General features: G+C 41.7%; 2 protein-coding genes and 2 long non-coding RNA genes across 43 annotated transcripts in view; 2 read left to right on the top strand and 2 right to left on the bottom strand.

The window, feature by feature from the left end:
* Positions 1-22,981, bottom strand: part of LOC135235493 (NACHT, LRR and PYD domains-containing protein 12-like) — a 419,768-nt gene that overhangs the window by 224,323 nt on the left and 172,464 nt on the right. The window lies entirely within an intron of this gene.
* LOC135235498 (cytochrome P450 2M1-like) overlaps positions 1-22,981 on the top strand; it is a 340,188-nt gene that overhangs the window by 240,116 nt on the left and 77,091 nt on the right. The window lies entirely within an intron of this gene.
* LOC135235510 (uncharacterized) lies at positions 8,877-9,504 on the top strand. Its single transcript, XR_010324399.1, has 2 exons — positions 8,877-9,055; positions 9,261-9,504. It is a non-coding gene; the product is annotated as an uncharacterized LOC135235510 (long non-coding RNA).
* On the bottom strand, positions 9,802-11,343 carry LOC135235504 (uncharacterized). Its single transcript, XR_010324393.1, has 3 exons — positions 11,248-11,343; positions 10,449-10,495; positions 9,802-10,216 (listed from the first exon to the last, which is right to left on the bottom strand). It is a non-coding gene; the product is annotated as an uncharacterized LOC135235504 (long non-coding RNA).

The raw sequence follows: 22,981 nt of genomic DNA, 5'->3' as shown, positions 1-22,981 counted from the left end.
TGGTTGCTCAATAGCGCCACTACGGATGGCTCCAGTATAGGTGTTTTCATATTCGGTTTCCATGTAAGTCTACGGTACAAATGCGATCAAAATACAAAGTCAATAATTTTTTCTCACAGGAACAAATAGTCATAATAGGTGTATTTTATTCGTCTTATGACTGTCCATGGGTTGATTTCATGATTTATTGCGTCATTTGGGCACAGTGCCAATATTTGTTCTGGACCAATGAGGTACAGCTTGCGTCACTTCCGGATTACTGCAGAGGACTACGCTACAGTAGGGGCTACAGTCTATGGTCACTGGGGTGGGCGGTGGCGCCTCTTGGCCTTGACATTGCGGCTCCGGCCACAGTCCACCTGTGCGAAGTCAGAAAATGCAGGCATCCCATTTCGTAGTGATTTCATTATGGCGTGTGCTATTTACAGCTGCACTAGACGACCATAAAATAATCCTCCTCTTAAGTTTTTCGGTAGCCGAGTCATTTTTACTATTTCCTTTAGCCTACTTAACCAAATAATTAGTTGGCAGAAAGCGTAATCAGCTTGCTATATTTGGTAGTCCAGTAGCCTATGCTAAAACAGTTCGCAACTTCGGCTACCAAGCCATTTGACTAGCTAGCTAACCTTAACCGGCAAACATTCAATCTGTCAGACGTGTTTGACGGCTTGTCAGTCGTGTACATTCCGTAAATGTCTACCTGGGCCATGCTTGACGCATGTGACAAAGCTACTATAATCCCGATTTTGGGATAAACATTTTTTAAGTTTCACGAAGCGAATTAAGAGTCTCAAGGTTCATTTGCTGAATAACATACAACACATGATGAAATCACACACACAGAATTTAACGAAATTAACCATCTTGGCATTTAGAAAGGAACATGTTTTTAGCATTTAAGAGACCGACAAGCTAGGCATTTAAGACAGTGGTTCTCAGAATCGGTCCTGGGGGCTCCTTGCGTATATTGGCTTTTCTCCATTGGTTTTGATGATTTACAAGAAAAAAATAATAGCCTAATAATAATTAGAAATTCAATGTAGGCTACATTATTTTTGTCTTCATGCACCAGGTGGAAAACTTGCTGTAGGCTACAAAGTGCGTTGTCATATTTACACGCCTGCAGATCATTTATTAAAATACTTGGTAGATTTGTTAATCACCGCTGACAGTGTTAATTTTTATTCGGTAGAAAGTGATTTGCGAATGATCGGTCAGCTAGCGTCACCCAGCAAGTGAACACCACAAACGGCGATGGAGTAGCTAGTAGCAGTTACTGGCTCATTAATTGACTGTGGCGAAAACCTACGACAATAACTTGCTCGGTTAACAGCAGGTCTACCAGACAGTTATACGAAAATTAGCCTAGTCAAATCACCAGTAGCCTACACATCTCTGATTGATTGACCATCTGTGTAGTCAATGTTCTTCCCCTGTGGTTCATATTGCTAATGCGTGAGCTAACCACGGATAGCCTACCTAGCTCACTGGCAAGCTGATATGCTAGCTAAGCATATTCGTTTTGCTGAGAAACATAAATTGAAGATAACTGAACATAATTGTATTTTTAATGTCATACATATAATGTGATTACATGACACAGTACAGTCACGGATGGAAATTAAACTCCGTAAACATCTGATAATATATTTTAAAACATAACGGCAGACAGTCAGCTAGCCTCAAGTTTGTTCTGCAATCGTTCGTTCAGGTTGATGGGCTTTTCCGCACCGGACTGTCAATCACATTGTAAAAATCACAGAGCCGCTTAACTCTATGGTTTTGGCTCCAAATCGACAGCATGGCCGCGCCCGCCATTGAGATTCAAAACGTGTTTTAGAGACCCACGGAGAGTCAATGGGTGACGTCACAGTAGCTTTGTCCATATTTTTTACAGTTTCTGGTGCCAACTGTGGCCGGTAGCTCCACACGGAGACGCACGATTGGTGCCTGTGTTGCCTAGGGTACGGGAGGGTTCAGCCAGACAGGGATCTGCGTTTCATTGCTCTCTAGTGACCCCCCTTGGGCGCTCGTATGACTGCATGTCAGAGCCTCTTATGAAAGGTCTTCCTCTGGTATGAAAAACAGCTTTTCTGTTCTATTTCATTACTAATTATACATGCTCAAAAGCTGAAATGTGGTAAATGATAATTTTTCTCTCTGTAAACTTATTACATTATTAAAGGTGTTAATTTTTTTTTAAAGAAAAGCATCAAGATTAAACAACGTTTTTTAATTAATTTATTTATTTTTATTTATTTATTCACACAAAGTAAGTGATAAAACAAAAGTATATAACACAAACATAGCAGGAATTGTGCAGGAGAGGTAAGAAACCCCAAGGGGCTTGTAGTAAAAACTTCCACTCTAGGATTTACAATTTATCCTAATGCTATGGATTTTTTATTTTTTCATAATGAGATTTTAAAAAAGAAAGAGAAAAAAAAAACAAATTCATAGCAATAGGAATATTAATTTTAAAAAAGGTCATGTCATGGTTCTGGTTCCATCACATGGGTGTTTGATGTAATTAAAACAGGGAAACATTTACTCAGACAAGCTCGCTCCTATTAATGAAAGTACTGGCATATGGCATTCGAAAACTTCTGAGAATTCCTTTGCATGCTCTGGCATGTGTACCTCTCTGGTGCTCCTTGTAACTAAACCTGTAACTGTGGAAAACGGCTGTCTGACCTGGTATGGTCCTGTCTACCTCGTGTACCTGCTTCAAATTTGTTCCTGTCAATATGTTCAAATAATGCCCTGCCAAACCAGACATTTATATTCTGCATTAATTCTGCTTTAATTTGTTCAACTGTCATTTGCACACCTCAACAGTTGTTCTCATGTTTTAAGCATTGCTGGATATATTGCTATAAACTGCTGTGTTTCACCCACTGTAGGACGGAGTGTAGCACAGTGGGTAAGGAACTGGGCTTGTAACCGCAAGGTCGCAGGTTCGATTCCCGGGTAAGGACACTGCTGTTGTATCCTTGGATAAATGGATACAATGTAAAAATGGATACAATGTAAAATGCTATGTAAAAAGTTGTGTAAGTCACTCTGGATAAGGGTGTCTGCTAAATGCCTGTAATGTAATGTAACAAATGATCCAGATGATGTCTTAACAATCAAGAACAGTTTGTATATCGCTGGGATTATACATAGTCTATCATTGCCCTTTCATTGATCAATGTTACACTGTGACCACATACTTCTAAAGAATAGTACTGTCAAAAATCATGTTAAAAAGCCAGCATGATCACTCTGACATCACTTGCAATAGATTTTTTGGAGAAAATAGTGCTGTCATATATACTCAATGATACCAAAAACAAGATGGACCCACTGCCCTTTGCACACAAGGTTAGGCACGGCATTGATGATTCTTTACTTTTTCTCTTTTTTTTACATTGTAATTTATTTTCAGTTCAGTGAACTCTTGAGAATCTGTCAACTTCTGCCTTGAAACTCAACCTCTGGAGCACTTGCAGCATTGTCACATGGCCACCAGGTGGCAGAATGCATCTGCTTTGTGTTTACAGTATTCCAGCAAACTCACAGATCTGATAGTTGTCAAAAAATACTCTGATACTTTTGCCCATTTCCAGCTCCTGCCACGATATATAATGATTTTATTAAATTCCATTTAGCATGAGGATGGAGGTGCAATTTCAAAGAAATGCACTGGCCGACGCACTGACGATGCTTATTGTTGTTGTATACAGAGCACACACAGCACACTGATGCACACTGCCTCAGAGTACATTAACACACAGCCTGCCAGGCCCCAGCCCCACACACACACACACACATACACACACATATACACACACGCACATGCACAAAGAGATTCGAATACCACACCTCCACAGCTGTTCTGCTATGTTTCACAAATGATCCAGACAATGCTTTATCAAGGCCAAATTACTTGAAAGAATTTAGGAAACATGGGGCAGCATTGCTGTGGAATACAGCTTGTTTAGCTGTGAGCTAAGATATCCAATATTGTTTCATGTAACTTGGCACAATTTTAATATTAATACTTTTAATGGCAGGCGTAGATTTGATGACTTATAGATCGTGCTTTGTATGTGTGAGTAACTTGGCATTTTTGTACATTGAAAACGTGTTTTTCATCAGATGTAATTACAGTATCACATTTTGCAGTAAATTATTGACTAATCAATGTTCAGTCCAAAAACTCTTATTAGAGGCCACTGTTGACTTTTTAAAGTTTGGCTGTACAATCCTTCCAGCTTCTCTCATTGTTAGGCCTGGATTTATAACATGGTCAATCACAGTGGCTCTAAATTCATTTGATCAAGATCTAAATTCATACCAACTGCATTGGGCTGCTCCATGTTGTCAGAAAGTGCTGAATGCAGTGCTGTAAATCAGCCTTTTATGTAGTGCTGAAGGGATTACCAATTGTGCTGCAATGAAACTCACCTGGGCAATGTGGTTGGAAGTGACCAGACAGGATTGCAAACATGTTGACTTTATTTCACAATCTGCATGTCTAGCAATAACAATTTGGATGTCTTAAATTGCTGTACCTACATACAAAGTGCAAAATTCTAAATTGCACACTCAGTTTTCACAGTACTGTCACTTCATATTGTGTTTTGCACATTGAGTCAAAGCAATCATATCATACTGTAATGCATTTGTAATGTGTGACTGCAGTGTGAAATGCATATGAAAAAATGAAAAAAACTGTAGGGTCTCAGGAACATCTCAGAGACTGGATGTCATGCAAACTACACTTCTGCCTTGATTTTGGCTTTGTGGTCTAATCCATTCAACTGATGTGCAGCAGATACAGGTTAAAACCTGCAGGAAAACCATTTCTTTGAGAGGTAATATAAACACACCTGCTCAATAGACAAGTAGTGACTTTTCTAAATGTATTCAATTGTGGTTACACTACAGTAACAGAAGCAACCATTCATCAGACACTACACAACTTTTCTTATAATTCTTATAATTTATTAAATAATAATTTATTTCCACTACTATACATGAATATCATTGCTTCAACTGTGCAGATTTTAACCCCATGCTGATCTGCTCATATTGAGCCCAAACATAATCCCATACAGAATATAAAATAAGTACTACTGTGTCACAGGAGTTAAATACATCACACAATAATAAATCATAACACCAACACATTTGATGTTTTATATAATTCAGGTTTAATCATTGAAGATTATTGTCTGAAAATACAGAAAATTAAAGCAACAGCTTAAAAAAAACCCCAATCCTTCCTGACCCAATAAGCAAACTCAACCCATCATTGTTTACAGTAATGAAAGGAAATAAGTACACTGCAGTGACCATTTTGCATTCTCCTTATCAGCTGCATTTGCCCACAGAAATTTGCACATTGGAACTCTTGTGAAAATGAAAGCAACTGTAAAAACTAGTAAAATGCACAGTTGTTACTTCAAAAACATTTTACACTGCCATATTTTGCCATGTTATATCAGTCAATGTTATATCAGTGTTTCCTGTGGAATTGATCTCTTGGTGTGGTGGTGGGTGTCCGAAGGGGGGGGGGGGGGGGGGGGGTGGTAGCAAAGGTAAAAAGTTTAAGACTATGAAAACATAACCTCTTGAGACTTCTTAAATGTCTTTTTTTAATATCTAAATCTATCTTATAGCTCTGATGAGCTAATAACAGGAATAACAGTTTGCAAGAGCTAAAAAGTAGTTTTAGTTTAAAACCATAAAAGGTTTGTATTGTTTGTAAATATTGAAGCAAAATAGGCCTGTATTTTGAGTTATGGTGGGGTGAGAACAATTAAAAGAGCACATTGTCCATCTAGAAGTTCTATCTTCAAGAACAGAGGACTATATAACCAAAATTGATACTCAAGAAAAGTTACATATTGCACTTTAAAAGGGACATTTCTGCTAAGTTAACTCAATTTTGTGGTTAACTCTGTGTAGACCTATTCTACTTTACCTCTTTAGGAGACAACCCATAATACAGGTCTGATCCCTCCTTCAGGTACTCCACCAACTTTATCTCCTGATCCACTGAGAAAACCCTACTAGCTGGGTTGTAGCCTGCAGTTGGGGCTGTTCCCTGTCTTTCTCCTTCCTGAAACTTCTCCTTCTTTTTTATGAAGCGGTACAAGGTCACATGACAAATGTCATAGGACTTTGCCACAGCTCTCACTGAGTTGCCCCTGGACACATCATTGGAGGCAACCTCCAATATAGACAGTGGCACTCCCCTTGCTGTTTTCCTTGGTCTGAACCTAGGCATGCTGTGAACAGAGAGTGTATAGGCCCTACTAAAATGTGTAAAAATTAAATTGTTCCAACCAGGTTTTGAATCTGAGTTTCAATACTACTATTACAAACCAAAAATAATAGTTGAAAAATGTTAGTTTTCAGCCAATATGGCAGTATTTAAAGTTAAGACAACTTCTGATTCACAGACATTGAAAATTTTGAAAGAATAAGAAATTGGCTCTTGAATCCAGGTCACCAGATTGAGAGGCAAGAACTCTAACCTCTGGACTATGACACTAAGCATATTAATAACACAGTATACATAATATAGTAGGTTATAGGTCATTCATATACATATTTAAACTGAACACAAAACACTTTTCTGATGTTATTAGAAAAAAACAATTGGCTATTTTGATGTCATTATTAAACCAGACATCATTTTGATGGTGTCACGGGCAGTTGTAACTTGCCCCCAACCGTACCACCCATGACACAAGCTACCCTGCTAGCTACGAACAACGAAGCTAGCTAACATTTACATTTATATCAAATTTAACATTCATATCAAATTTTAGCCAACAGAATGGTCATCAAAACTAGACAGATTTAAATTCATAGACATTAAAGGTTAAAACAGTATGAGGAAAATACTGTAGATGAAAAAAATTACTTTCATACCTCAAAAATGAGTCTTGGCAGAAAAACTTTGAGAAGTATGAGACATCAGTTTGTCCTTTGGCAGGCAGAGAGGGATCATCACAGACCATGTGCATAATGAGTTTCATGGTTCTGTCTCGTTTCTGATTGGTGCAATTTGAGATGTTACAATTGCCCCTTGTTACAATTGCCCCCGGTCTCCCCTACCGACTCTTCTTTTGATTACCAACATTAATTTATTTTAAACAGTATTTTAAGGAGTAGGTACCGGCACTTATTTTGGTCCAATTAAAACACTGGTTAACACTATGGTATTTTTGTTATATAATATTTGAAGCGTCGCTTTCTTTCGGTGAAAAAGAAAAAAAAGTGACGCTTTGACAGACCGTGCGACATTCGCGCTGCAAGTCTTCCGACCACCTCAGAAAGGAGCAAGCACGGAGCGCGCAGCCTAGGCTCTTTTTGAAAATAAATATGTGGACGCGACGGTATGGATTTGAAAGCGCATTTAGGCAGAAATATTTAGAAAGTTTAACATTTAAAATTTATGAATTTAATATATAGACTATATACAGTATATATATTTTTTTATTTAAATTTAAAAAAAAAAATTTTATTATGGTGTGGTGGCAAGGATTTTGCCGTGGCGCCACGCCACGCAAAACCTTACCAGCGGAAACGTTGTATATTAATGTTTTAATAATCAAAAGTACATAAACACACCTTGAACATTTGAAATATAAATGTATTAAAATGTAAAAATATAAAATCACATTTAGACAGCAAGTGCATAACCTGAACCTGCTGAAAGATCATACTCTTATGTACACGGTTTAAGCTGTACTGAGGTTAATATTGGGTACAGCTGAAATTTCACTGGTAAGGCATTGGTCAAGGAAGGTTGCAAGTGGGTCGACGTGTGTGTGTGTATTTGTGAATGTGTGTGCATGCGTGCGTATGTTTGTGGGAGGGACTGTGGATGTGAGTATGTGTGTGCATATGTGTGAGTGCGTGAGTATGTGTGTGTGTGTGCCCGGGTTGCTTGTGTGAATGGGTAAGAGAAAGTGTGTGTGTGCGTGTGCACACATGTATGTGTGTATGTCTGTGTGTGTGTACATGTGTGTGAGTGCATGAGTATTAGTGTGTGTGCACACAGGTGCGTGTGTGTATGGGTAAGAGAATGTTTGTGTGTTTATACATGCGTGTGTGTGTGTCTGTGTGTGAGTGTGCGTCTGTTTGAGTGAATTTGAGTGAACACTGGATATGAGAGAGTGTATGTATGTGTATATGTGTGTGTGTGGGTGCATGAGTGTGCCACTGTGAATGTGTGTGTGTGTGTGTATGGGTATGAGAATGTTTGTGTAGACATGTGTATAATGTGTGTGCACGCATGTATGTGTGTGTCTGTGTGAGTGCGTATGTGTGAGTGCATGAGTGTGTGTGTGCACGTGTGTGTGTATGGGCAAGAGAATGCGTGTGTTTATACATGTGTGTGCATGCGTATGGGAATGAGAATGCGTTTGTGTTGACACGTGTTTGTATCTCTGCACGCATGCATGTGTGTGTGCATGAGTGCATGAGTTTGTGTGTGTGTTCGTGCGTGCGATTGTGTGAATCTGTGTGTGACTGTGGATGTGAGTGTGTGTGTGAGAGAGAGAGGGTGTGTGTGTGAGTGACTGAGTATGAGAGAGAGAGTGTGTGTGTGTGTGCATACCGTTATGAGAGTGTGTACGTATGCATGCAGGTGTTGTGCGTGTGAGAGTGCACTGGTGAATGTGTGTGTTTATGTGTGTAGGTGTGTGTGTGCATGTGTGTGATTGGGTGTGAGAGAGTGTGTATGTGTGTGTAAGTTTGTGAGTGTGTGTGCATGAGCGTGTGCATGCGTGGGTGTGTGAGTACGTGTGCATGACTGTACATCAGTGTGTGTATTTGTGAGTGTGTGTGAGTGTGAGAGAGAAAGGGTGTGTGTGAGAGTGTGTGTGCGTGTGTCTCTACTTTAGTGAGCAAAGGGATACTGAGGAGTCACACACTCTAAATCCAGCACAGACAGGTGTGTGTTGAGTGGTGTGTGTGTGTGTGTGTGTGTGTGTAGGTGTAGGTGTGGGTGTGGGTGTGTGTGTTTCTATGTGTATCTGAGTGTGTGCGTGTGATTGAGTGTGTGTGTGTGTGTGCATGCGTGTGTGTAGGTGTGTATATGAGTGTGTGATTGAGTGTGTGTGTGTGTAGGTATATATGAGTGTGTGTGTGTGTGTGTGAGTGGGTATATGAATGTGGTGTGTGTGTGTATGTGTACATGAGTGTGGTGTGTGTGTGTGTATATGAGTGTGTGTGTGTGTGTATGTGTACATGAGTGTGGTGTGTGTGTATGTGTATATGAGTGTGTGTGGTGTGTGTGTGTATATGTGTACATGAGTGTGGTGTGTGTGTGTGTGTGTGTGTGTATGTGTGTATATGAGTATGTGTGGTGTGTGTGTGTATGTGCACATGAGTGTGGTATGTGTGTGTGTGTATGTGTATGTGAGTGTGTGCGCGCACATGAGTGTGTGTGTGTCTCTACTCCAGTTAGCAGAGGGACACTGAGGAGGAGTTCCACACTCTAAATCCAGCACAGAGGGGCGTGTGTTGAGTGAAGTGTGTGTGGAATCTGTGCAGGAGGGTCAGTGTGTCAGAGTCAGAGACGCTGTAGAAGGACAGAGTGCCGGCTGACGTCCCAACACACCTGTACACACCTCCTACATCATCACATCTCATATCACCCTATTATCCACAATACCACACTTACCACAACCCCCCATAATCATCACCATCATATCATCACATCACCATCACCATCATCATATATCACTCACCCACATCACATCATCTACCATATCAATCACATCCCACCCATCATCATCACACACTCCTGCTTTGCGGTAGGGGGAGGGGTCAAGTGGTCCTATTTCGTCCTCATTGTGCCAGACAGAGAAACTGTCAAAAAACTTACCGGGTTCATCAGGGTTACTGAATTTACGGCACTCCAGTCTCCAGGTGTTTTTATTCTCTCCAAACGCACATTCATAACCCCATTCTTTCCCACTGCTTTCTTTATCTGTCACTGCTATATCAACCTCTCCACTCTCAGACACACTGAACTCAGCCTCCCAGTAACAGAGCTCACACACACACTCTCTGCACTCAACCCAGCACGACTCAAAATCCCATGGCTGCTGCTCTCTCCCCGGTGTGTATGTCACCTTCCTGTTCCCCTCAGACAGAGACAGGTTTCCCTGCGCTGTGTTTGGATCCAGTGTGAACTGACAGCCGTCTGAAAACAAGAGACATTAATGAGATTAATTATCATTATTAATATTCACCTCATTAAGTGTGTGAGAGAGAAAGGGCTGTCATAGTACCTCTGTGTGTGTGTTTGTGTACATGTGTGTTTCTGTTTGTGTGTTTATGTATGTCAGAGAGAAGTCTCTCTCTCTCACTCACACACACACACACACACAGCAGTGTGTATCTATGGAAAGTGTTCTGTGTCGATACAAACTCACATTTCCTGGGTCCTGGTTTGGTCCTGTTCTCTCCTCCATGGTCCACACTGTAAGAACAGCAGAACAGAATTTTGAATTTTAACAATCCTTTATTTCCACTCTCAACACACCAATAGCATCACATAAATAAAAACAAAGACACAATAAAACACAAAACCACGATCATATGAAAAACACACAAATCTGTCACAAAGGAAACTTATTCAATTCCCTCACCCTATTCCATGTGCAAAAATAGCTCCCACCCCTCCACTGAACATTAAACACCCTTATAACACACACACTCTGAAACACACTCAGGCTCTCCATTGCTTTGTAATACTGAAACTCCACCATCACTGTGTCCCTGACCAAACCCCTAACTACAACAACCACATCTTGTCTGTCCCCTCCACCAATCATATTTTTCCCAATTGTAGAAACAGCTATTCTCGCCTCAAAATTAAATTAATGAGCTGGCACTTATCTGTCTTTGTTTTTATTGGAAATCAAGGATAAAAATATTACTTGTAAATGTTTCCCCTAGTAACCAAAATAAACTTCCCAAAAAAGAAAAGAGAGGCTGAAGTCTGGCACACCCCGAAAAACAATGATTAACAGATTCTCTCTCCATGCAGAATGGACAATGGTGGGATCCTGCCGGGTTCATCACAGAAATAAAACTATTTACTGCAGTGATCCCACGCAGCACCCTCCACTGTAGATCCCCCCCAACCCCTTCTGCATGTGTGTGTATGCGTGCATGTGTGTGTCTGTATGTGTGTGTGTGAGGTGCAGTGTGGAAACTCTCTGTACTTACAGCAGTGTGAGTGTGTCCAGTTTAGCAGCAGACAGCGCTCTCACTCCTGAGTCTCCTGGGTGATTGTATCTCAGGTGTGTGTGTGTATGTGCGTGTGTGAGGTGCAGTGTGGAAACTCTCTGTACTTACAGCAGTGTGAGTGTGTCCAGTTTAGCAGCAGACAGCGCTCTCACTCCTGAGTCTCCTGGGTGATTGTATCTCAGGTCCAGCTCTCTCAGGTGTGTGTGTGTGTGTGTGTGTGTGTGTGTGAGGTGCAGTGTGGAAACTCTCTGTACTTACAGCAGTGTGAGTGTGTCCAGTTTAGCAGCAGACAGCGCTCTCACTCCTGAGTCTCCTGGGTGATTGTATCTCAGGTCCAGCTCTCCTAGGTGTGGGGCGTTTGAACAGGTGAGTGGAATCACAGCTGTGCTGTGTGATTACAGCTGACAGCCTCAGAGAGGAACCAGCCACCCTCTCAGGGCTGTGTGTGTCAAACTCTTGTACTTACAGCAGTGTGAGTGTGTCCAGTTTAGCACAGACAGCCTCTCACTCCTGAGTCTCCTGGGTGATTGTATCTCAGGTCCAGCTCTCTCAGGTGTGAGGGGTTTGAACACAGAGCTGAAGCCAGAGAATCACAGCCTCTCTGTGTGACTCTACAGCCTGACAGCCTGCAGAGAGAAGGACACACACACCTTACACACATTAATATACACTAACAGGGCTGTGTGTGTCAGACACATATCAGTGTGTTACACACCTTACACACATTAATATAAACTAACAGGGCTGTGTGTATCAAACACATAGCAGTGTGTTACACACCTTACACACATTAATATACACTAACAGGGCTGTGTGTGTCAAACACATAGCAGTGTGTTACACACCTTACACACATTAATATAAACTAACAGGGCTGTGTGTGTCAAACACACAGCAGTGTGTTACACACCTTACACACATTAATATAAACTAACAGGGCTGTGTGAGTCAAACACATAGCGGTGTGTAAATATATATATAATAAAATGGATGTGGAATGAGTCATTATCAAACGCATTTGAGTTTACACCCCACTAGTCTGACTCACAGGACCCAGACTGTGGGTATAAGCCTGTCATTGGCCAACTATTTCAATCAGAATTCACCTCCCCTTCCGCTATCTGCGTGTTCCCGTTTTCAAAGTCCCCGTCGCTACGTGAAACAACAACAACCTCCAAGCTAGCAACCCGCACGCTGAAAATGGCAAGTTATGACAAAGATTTGGATCGTGCAATAAGGCAGGCCTGCTTGGTTCTTTCAGTGAATGGTTGTAAATACAAAGAATATGTTTAGAACATTTGCTGTCTGACAAGGACGTTCTTGCATGTTTGCCCACCGGTTATGGAAAAAGTTTCATATACCAAGCATGGCCTATCGACTGCAGTGAGCTAGCGAGGGTAAACACAGAGACATGGCGTGAAAATGCCATGGTTTTGGTAGTGTCCCCCTTGGTCGCGATAATGGAGGACCAGGTGAAAACCCTGCAGTCAAGGGGGGTAGCTGCAGCGTACGCCGGGCAAGATCCAGACACGGACGAGAAAATAGCTGCTGGCCAGTACTCCATTACGACACTATTTTGCAAGGGCACCGTCACTGCATCCTGGGCTTAGCGCCACCCAAGACGAGTGTGATTGGTTTAAATAAATACAAACAAGCCAGAGCGTTTTTTTCCTCTATAGCGGAATGATAATGGGTTGAGCCAGACCTTTCTGCAGCGCTGAAACAAAGTGTGGAGATGGGTCTGGCTATGCGAGACTAACACCACACTACAGTTCAGGAAACAGGACTAATTCATTTTATTCATTCATGTGTATAGAGTCTTATTCTTCCAAGAGGAAGACGAAACAAGCTCTCAGTCGGGAGTCTGTTCATTAGAAAATGACTCATGTGTTAGTCCATTGACCTTATATGACAGGTTGTGTTGTACCAAGACTGTAAATATGACAAGTACTGTGAGTCACCCATTGACTCTCGTGGGTCTCTAAAACACGTTTTGAACTCAATGGCGGGCGCGGCCATTTGTCGATTTGGAGCCAAAACCATAGAGTTAAGCGGTTCTTGTGATTTTTACATTGATTGACAGTCCGGTGTGGGAAAACCCTCAACCTGAACGAGATTGGACTTGAGGCTGTTGACTGTCTGCCGTTATTTTTAAAATATATTATCAGATGTTTACGGAGTTCAATTTCGATCCGTGACTGTACTGTGTCATTAATCACGTTATATGTATGACATTAATAATACAATTATGTTCAGTTATCTTTAATTTATGTTTCTCAGCAAAACGAATATGCTTAGCTAGCATACCCAGCTTGCCAGTGAGCTAGGTCGGCTTCCGTGGTTAGCTCACGCGATTAGCAATATGAACCACAGGGGAGAACATCGACTACACTGATGTTCAATCAATCAGAGATGTGTAGGCTACTGGTGATTTGACTAGGCTAATTTTCATATAACTGTCTGGTAGACCTGCTGTTAACCAGCAAGTTATCGTCATAGGTTTTCGCCACAGTCAGTTAATGAGCCAGTACACTGCTCCATCGCCGTTTGTGGTGTTCACTTGCTGGGTGACGCTAGCTGACCAATCGTTGCAATCACTTTTACCGAAAAAAATTAACACTCAGCGGTGATTAACAAATCTACCAAGTATTTTAATAACTGATCTGCAGGCGTGTAAATATGACAACGCACTCTGTACGCAAGCTTTCCACCTGGTGCATGAAGACAAAAATAAGTACTTGGGAAATTTTTAATTATTATTAGGCTATTTTTTTTCTTGTAGATCATCAAAACCAATGGAGAAAAGCCAATATACGCAAGGAGCCCCCAGAACCGATTCTGAGAACCACTGTCTTAAATGCTCTTGTCGGTCTCTTAAATCTAAAAACATGTTCCTTTCTAAATGCCATCTCAAGATGGTTAATTTCGTTAAATTCTGGTGTGTGATTTCATCATGTGTTGTATTTATCCAGCAAATAAACCTTAAACTCTTAATTGCTTCGTGAAACTGAATATGAGTGTTATCCCAAAATCGGATTATAGTAGCTTTGTCACATGCGTGAAGCATGGCCCAGGTAGACATTTACGGAATGTACACGACTGACAAGCCGCAAACACGTTTGAAAAATTGAATATTTGCCAGTTAGGTTAGCTAGCTAGTCAAATGGCTTGGTAGCCGAAGTTGCGAACTGTTTTAGCATAGCTACTGGACTACCAAATATAGCAAGCTGATTACGCTTTCTGCCGACTAATTATTTGGTTAAGTAGGCTAAAGGAAATAGCAAAAATGACTCGGCTACCGAAAAACTTCAGAGGAGGATTATTTTATGGTCGTCTAGTGCAGCTGTAAATAGCAGACGCCATAATGAAATCACTACGAAATGGGATGCCTGCATTTTCGACTTTGCACAGGGGACCGTGGCGGAGCCGCAATGTCAAGGCCAAGAGGCGCCACCCTCCCACCAGTGACCATAGACTGTAGCCCCTACTGTAGCGAGTCCTCGCAGTAATCAGGAAGTGACGCAAAGCTGTACCTCATTGGTCCACAAAATATTATACAGTGCCCAAATGACCAATAAATCATGAAATCTCCCATGGACAGTCATAAGATGAATAAAATAACTATTTGACTATTTGTTCTCATGAGAAAAAATTATTGACTTCATATTTTGACCGCATTTGAACCGTAGACTTACATGGAAACCGGATATGAAAACACCTATACTGGAACCAACCGTAGTGGCGCTAGTGAGCAACCAGGAACAACAAGACCAGGAAATGAGCTTTCAAAAAAAACGAATGTCTGGTTTGTGGCCTTTATAGTGTGTGTTTGTACTCACCCCAGTCTCTGCAGTTTACAGTGTGGGTCCTCCAGTCCAGCGGAGAGCGCTGTCACTCCTGAATCCTGCAGCTCATTGTCTCTGAGCTCCAGATCTCTTAGCTCTGAGTGAGGAGAACGCAGGACTGAGGCCAGAACATCACAGCAGCCCTCTGTGAGATTACACCATCCCAGCCTGTGGAGAGACCACACACACACACACACACACGCATGTACACACACACACACAGACGCACACACACAAATTCACAGCTGTGACACTGAGTTCCTTGGCAGTTGATATATATGCACATACGCGGTCCTGAGATGTACACACAAAAACAGGGAGGGGGTGTGTAAATTAAGTTCACTACGTATTCTGACTAATTCACAAAAGTCTAAGGCAATTACTGGGCTCTATTCACCAATAAATGTGATGAAACCTCAAGGTTGGGAGTCTACTGCAAGGGATTCATTGCCAAATCCTTTTCATATGATGAACTTATCTGACTTGCAAACATTCATCTAATCTGCAAACACAAAAAACAGCATTTTTGTGGTGCACTTTACCTCACCTGACATGTTCTTTGGTCCATGAACATCTATACGTTTTAAAAACATTCAATATTCATCACTAAGAATAGATAAATATAATTATTAATGTACACGTGAACCCCATTAGCTGAATACACTACTGTTATCATAATATTTTCGTCCTAATCTTGTAACCATCAAGTTATCAAACAATTTGTGGTTAACTAATACAGCATTTTTGGCACTAATTTTGAAAGTTTCACAAAGGTAAAATGAAACCGCATTCAATTCGCTTGTTAAGCCGTGACGTATGGACCCTCCGATAATACTGTTTCCAGGTCCAAGCCTCTACTGCAGTGGTTCTCAACTCGGGCCAGAAAGGGCCGGTGTGGGTGCAGGCTTTTGTTCCAACCAAGCAGTTACCCACACCGGCCCTTTCTGGCCCGAGTTGAGAACCACTGCTCTACTGCGTTGGCTGAGGATCTCGTCTTTTCAACATGTCGCAGTGCCGTGTCCCTTGTTGTTTGAATAGATCTGAGTCCAAAAAAACTATTCAATTGTCATTCTACTGCTTTCCTTGCGATGAGAAAGAGAAGAGGAAATGGCTGCAGTTGATAATTAAGTTCTTAAACGAATGAAGAAAAACAAAGTTTGGCACCAGTGGGTGCTAACGTTAGCTAGCTGTTTACATCCTACCTGTCCTTATCAGTTCTCATTATTAGTGCACAACCTGTCTACATTACAGTTCATCATTACTGTACACCTGCTACCATATATTCTTACCACTGTATTATATGTAAGGAATAAACTGCGACGGGTTGTCCCATTATTGGAAAATAATGGTAGTTTTACTATTTGTACCGTTGTTAAGCAAAAACTGGTGGTTAATTCTATGAAACCAATGATTCTAACAAGAAAAAATAGTTCCTTCTTGTTTCATACCATACAATTAGCACTATGCGAAACCATAACTCAATCAAATTAATCTCCCTAGCTCTGTCTTGCTTTTTAAATGGTGTGGTCGCGCAGTGTAGACATAACGTCTTTCTAAGACCCTCTGAAACGGGTTTTGAATGCCAGTTAGCTTTATGATAGGTTCGCTGTCACTTGTCACCTACCCAATATTGGTTTTAGGTCAGAATGGTCTCAGCATGCTTGTTATGCCGATTAGCTAGCTACCTAACTATTTAATTGTATTCAAAACAGCGGTTAAAACACAATAATTTACAAAGATATGGATGAAAATGCATCCTGTAGCCATGACTTAAATACGGAACGCCCATCTTCTGTCAAAATAAGGGAGGATTCCGTATTTTTCCGGATTGTTGGCATTCCTAAATGAAGCCAGTAACTAGAACTGTGATTCAACGTTGATATCAATTGTGAAATTGGACACTGAAAAGGGGAGGGTACGTAACAACAATTGAAAACTGAAAGAATAATGTTGCTGTTTTAACTGCTTTAGAATGCTGGATTTTGTAGCGCATTGATTTTATTGGAGCTGAAAGAATTTAGACCCTTTTTAACCCTCAATGGTGCCTCACTAAAGAAGTGATCGTGAAAAGGTACACAGCTTCGGGATCTGAAGGAGCGTTTGGACCATTTCACAGTCTCTGGTTTGGACCTGGAAATGGTCAATATGTCACGAGTGACGTCAGACTTAAAAAGCGGATACAAAATTGCGAATTCTAATTTAGTGTGACGGTAAGCCTGACTACACCATTTAAAATGTGGCTGTTAGGAGGGTCGGTTGGTTACCATAGCGATGACAGCTCGCTCTGAGCCATTTTTTGTTACCTCAGCTAGTTATTCTTTCAAAATTAAATCTAGAACTACAGTTACATAAAACAATTATATGATAATAACTATTAACACTTTGCAAATACCATTCTACCTTTTCAGACCGTTCGCTTATGTTTGCCAACGTTCGCGTCGAACACAAAGCTAAGGGAAAAAAGTTTGAAATAGTTTGCAAACGTTCGCCTTGTTCGCTGAACTTGAACGCACCTTTGGCAAATATCATTCTTTTATCATTTTCTTCAAACAACATGACCCTCAAGTTGACAATTGTTGCAGTTGTTGTAAATTTAGCTTTGGCTTTGACTCACAGGCAGGCGTTAGCTAGCTAGCAGCTAGCTAGCAGACCAACCTACCTTAACGTTACTTCATGAACCATCCTAGCTAGTGGAGCCAGCGAAGAACTAAGCAGCCTACTATCACAGACAACTTAAATATATACACCAGTATATAAAATAACACGAAGGTTTTATCTAAGCAGTCATGTCATTGGTCAGACCTGCGATATTGTACCTGAAGCTGTGCCGTACTCGTGTACGAGCTGTGCTACTCTTCAGTTCATCTGGCACGATCTACCAGCAATGCAACTACAACATGATCGTGTTCAACTGGAATTACACTGCATCGCCATCTAGTGGCTGTATGAAAACACCACAACTGATTATTGCCACTAACTTATACTGCTGGTCGAAACTTAATTTTTGAAAACGTGGCGTCTTTTGAAAATCCACACATTGCACCTATTTTCTGCATGTCCTTGCCCTATAATCCATCCATTCATTTTATTCTCGCGCGCTTTTGCGAATATAAAAGGCTAACTATTGCACTGCATTTAATTATTATTGTAACAATGATAATAATAATGATAATAAAAGCCTGATGTATTAAGTCATTTTTTTTCTTTTAAAACCCCGTACCAAATGTTTGGTAGACCTTGTGGAGTAATATAAACTGCACAAAATATTTAATAAGTGGGGGCATTTGAAAATTATTTGAAAACTTTCTTGAGGAGTGAGGAGTCTCCATGTTTCTTGCTGTATTATGACCATTATGCCCTCTACCCTCTGCCTAGCAAGATAAGTAAAGTGATCCTGAAGAACTATGTTTAGAGAAATTAAGCCCCCATTTTGTTTAAGCTTTTATTAAACATTTGTCACTTGCATTGTCCCAATTAAGCTGGTTAAATATGAAATATGTAAAACAGGACATTTCTCCACATTTGATTTTTATGTTTTCTTGTTTTCTTTCTTGTTTTCTTTCTGTGGTTACGCATGACCCATGTTGCTTTAGACTTGCTCCTGTGGGGGTTTAGGCCAGGGTTGTCCGTGAAGCGTATTGTGACAATTGCTGTGAAATATGCTATACAAATACAATTTGATTGATTGGTTGATGTTGTAGGAATTCTGAACACAAGCGCTGATCTGCTGTCAAGGAGAAACCCACTGAATGGGGAATGGTGTCTCCATCTCCAGATTGAGGAAATGTTACTGCAGTGATTATCCCTCTCCTTTATGTACAGCCATCCGCACTCCCGCTACGTATGGACCTCCTGTCTCAGGTGAACGGGGAAATACCCCACCCCTGCCCCGAGCGAGTAGCTCTATGGGCTTGGCCCGTGAGAGGCATAACCTCAACGCATTAGGGCTTCCCCCTCACGTGGCTGCAACCATCCAGAGCACGAGAACGCCCTCCACCAGGCCACTTTATGACAATAAGTGTCAGGTGTTTTAAAGATGGTGTGCCTCTTGTCAGTCAGTGCCTTACCAGTGCTCTGTTACAAATAAAAAGAAATCCTTCACTATCATTAAGGTCGACCTGGCAGCTCTCACTGCTTGTCATGTTGGGTTCAGAGACCATGCAGTGGGGCAGCACCCCCTCATTCACAGGTTCATGAAGGGGGCTTACTATTCTCTGCCTGTTGCTAAAAAGCTAATTTCCCTTTGGGATTTATCACTGGAGCTGGAGGCTCTCTCTTTAAGGCCGTTTGAGCCTATAAATGAGAGTCAGTGACCTCCACATGCTCTCAGTGCATCTCTCATGCACAATATTCTCCCCTAATATGGATTGGGTTTTTCTTAAGCTCAATCCAGCCTTTATGCCTAAAAGCTTCCCTCCTTTCACATGTGAGATGTTGGAGCTTGTTGCTTTTCACTCACCATCTTTCTTCTCTGAAGAGGAGCATAGGTTGCATATGCTGTGTCCTGTGTGTGTTCTCCACATGTATATGGCAAAGACTAAGGCTTTTAGAAAGAGCTCTTAGTCACCTGGGCCCCTGCCTGCAAAGGGAAAGCATCTCTAAGCAGCGGCTGTCCCATTGGCTTGTGGAAGCTATTGTTATGGCATATGATCCAAAGAGGATAACGCCCCCCTTGGGCCTGAGGGCTCATTCTACGAGGAGCATGGCTGCATCGTGGGCCCTATTCCATGGGGTCTCCTTGCAGGAAATTTATTCAGCTGCAGGCTGGGTTTCTCTGCATACGTTTGCTAGGTTCCACCACCTGAACGTCACCAGGAGGCCGGTAGACCACTCAGTTCTGGGGGTGAGCTCTGTGTGAGTCGCACACATCTCCCCTCATCTGCTATGGGTTTTTGTACTTCACATTGTTCCTGGGTCCTGGCTATAGCTTTGGGCGGTGGAATGTCTTTAGTACTTCCCCACATGGGATGTGCCAGACACCACCCTCCCCTTAGGGGAGGAGGCATTCCTTGCTGGCCTGACAGCATCTCAGCTGTGAGCATAAGGCATTCTGGGAGCTGTCTATACTTCCCCATAGGTGTGTCTCAAACACGAGATGATTAAAGAGAAATTTAGCTTACAATCGTAACCCTGGTGGAGAAATCCACCAAGACTGCACTGCTTGCCGTGCATGAGAAGTGCATATGTTCACTGAGGAGTATTCAATTCAGTTTTATTTGCATGGTGCTTTTTACAGACAGACATTTTACAGACCATCACAAAGACACTTTACAGTGTAGAAAGGCAGGAAACAGAGCAAACAGAGCAAACACCAGGCACTGCAGTGTGGCCTTCTTTAGCATTGGACACGCTACTGTCTGTCAGAGCATTTGGATGCTTCTGCGAAGGTCAAGACTGGATGACAATCCCCATAGGTGGATCTCTCCACTCATTGTTTCAGAGAACTGGTTTTGGGGTAACAAGAGATCAAGTTTTGGGGTAACACCCTTACTGGGGTACTCACTGGGCAAATCGTTAGTTTCGCTAGCAGAATGGGAAGCTCCTCTGGGAAAAAATGACTGTATAAGAGAAACAATACACCTAATGATTCAAATTTTCTGCTGAAACATTTGGAGAAAAAACCTACAGCTGACAGCAGAAGTTTACGTACAACTAGGCTAAAGATTTTCAAACGTTTTTCACAACTCCACACATTTCATGTTACCATACATTTCTTTTGGCAAGTCAATTAGGGCAATCGATTAGAGACAGATTTAAATTTAGTGACATCACAACATAACTTGTTTCAGGATGGCTGCACCCTCATGCAAAAAAGGAAATTTTTAGCTTTTTTTCTAGTAAATACAGGTTGATTTCAGTTTTGAAGGCAGGGCCATATCTTTTATAAGGTAAAAAGCAAACAAACCAGAGCACATTATGAGTGCTTCTGTTCCCCTTTAATACTGTGTCCTTGTTTTAATATTGTAAATTAATATAGCCTCTATTTATTTTAAACAGTATGAGTTGCATGTTTTGACATGAAGATTGATCCATCAGATTACTCTATGTGGCAGGGCTTGGTTTGTGAGGGAGGTTCAGGGCAATCAGAGGACCACGCCTACTGGTTAAGTAGGCACACACACCTGGATAACATTACTAATCAGTCCTGGGTTTAAAAGTGTGTGTTCTTTTCCCAGTAGGCGTCTGAGACCGGGGACTGACTGACTGACTGACTGACTGACTGAGAGAGAGAAGCGGCAGAAAGAGCCTTAGCGACAGACAGGGCTGAAAAGCGTCCCCGTTGTGCTGTCTGGTTCTGGTTGTTTCAGTTTGTTATTTTACTACATTATTTTGTTACCTGGAATCCATGAGGGGGAAGGGAGAATAAGTTTGTTTCCTTTAATTATTTTCTATCAATAGTCTCTCTCTCGCTAAGCCCACAGTAAATGCTGGTGAAATCCGGATCTTTTCCCACAATTCCCTGCGTCCAACTCCTCTGTTCAGAGGGGTGTGTCACGGCATGTGACTCTGCCTTTCACTTTCAACAAATTCATCATTTACTAGAAAATTGGTATTTGGTATTGGTGGAGCAGTAGATGCTGTAACAGTGTGTGACATCAGCTGAGAAGATCCAGGAGACAGCAGCACTGAGTCTCAATATACTTGTGGCAGTGCCTGCAGTGCAGCTGAAGCAGTCGGAATAGCTGTGGCTGACACAGCTGCTGGAGGAAACTCTGGCTGCCGAGGCGTGGAATGCTGAGGGTGAGCGGAAGGAAGGGTCTCAGCCTGGTCCATGTCAGAAGCCTGAGGAAGATGCAGGAAACTAGCAGGAGGTAATGGAACATCTGGACTGGCGGATTCAGGGTCAGCGGTGAGTAAGGTGGTGACACGTTTGGCTACCTCCCAGTCACTCTCTGCTTTCTTCAAGCGACGGCTTCAGTTGTATGGTTAAAGATTCTTTAGCCTGGATAGCCTCCTGAAGACGTTGAGCTGGTGCATCTGGAACCGCCTTGTCCATATTATTTAATTAGCTGCACTCACTCCGGCTCGAAGGGCCAGTGTAGCAGAGGGTGTAAACCTTCACTTGGAGTTTACTGGTTGAGGAGGCTAATATGGACACGAATGACTCCGATTAGAGAATCTGGCTCCCGAGGAGTGATATATTTTATTCTCTACAAACATTTGCAATGCAATTGCCATTAAGACATAGAGATGGCAATGATGGAAAACTAAATTTGGGAAAGTTTCCATAAATGCCTACCGCTCTCCCAGCGCACATGCCAAACAAAACCAGAAGGCTGTTTTATAGAAAAACCACGCCAGGACCCTAGGCACCACTGACATGCTTTCTCACAAGCACTGTCTAAACATTAGCGCAGCCAGCTTGAAGAGCAATGCATGAGGCAGGAAACTGACACAACGCTGTTAGCCAAAATAAATACAAAGTTAAGCTGGAAGATAAAATCATATCTGACAATCCCGTTGCAATTGTGAATGGCACAGCATTCAGTAGATTCTGCATGGAATTATGGGTCATAAAATCATGACAGGCAGACAGAGAATGAAAATAAACAGTGCAAAACTGAAACGGCAAATCACAATTTTGGCTATATTACAACTCCGCGAAATAAATATAACCTCTGCACTAATAACGCTACAAATTCATAAGAAATTATCACATCCTGCTAAATAATTTGCACTTTTGATAGCCTAGAGACTATATTATCATCAACCCTTCTGTCATATGCAAATTATATAGTAGGCTAACTTGTGCCACCTATTTGTGTGAGGTTCCTGTAGGAATTCACATACAAAGCACAGTAGATTAAATATTTTTCACTAGGAGTCTGAAGTCGGAATCAGTCGCTGCATGACTCTCGTTCTCCTTC

Source organism: Anguilla rostrata, chromosome 12, assembly GCF_018555375.3.
Source record: "Anguilla rostrata isolate EN2019 chromosome 12, ASM1855537v3, whole genome shotgun sequence".
Taxonomy (NCBI): Eukaryota; Metazoa; Chordata; class Actinopteri; order Anguilliformes; family Anguillidae; genus Anguilla; species Anguilla rostrata.
Note: the sequence above shows the minus strand (reverse complement) of the source record. Positions and strands in the feature narration are given on the sequence as shown.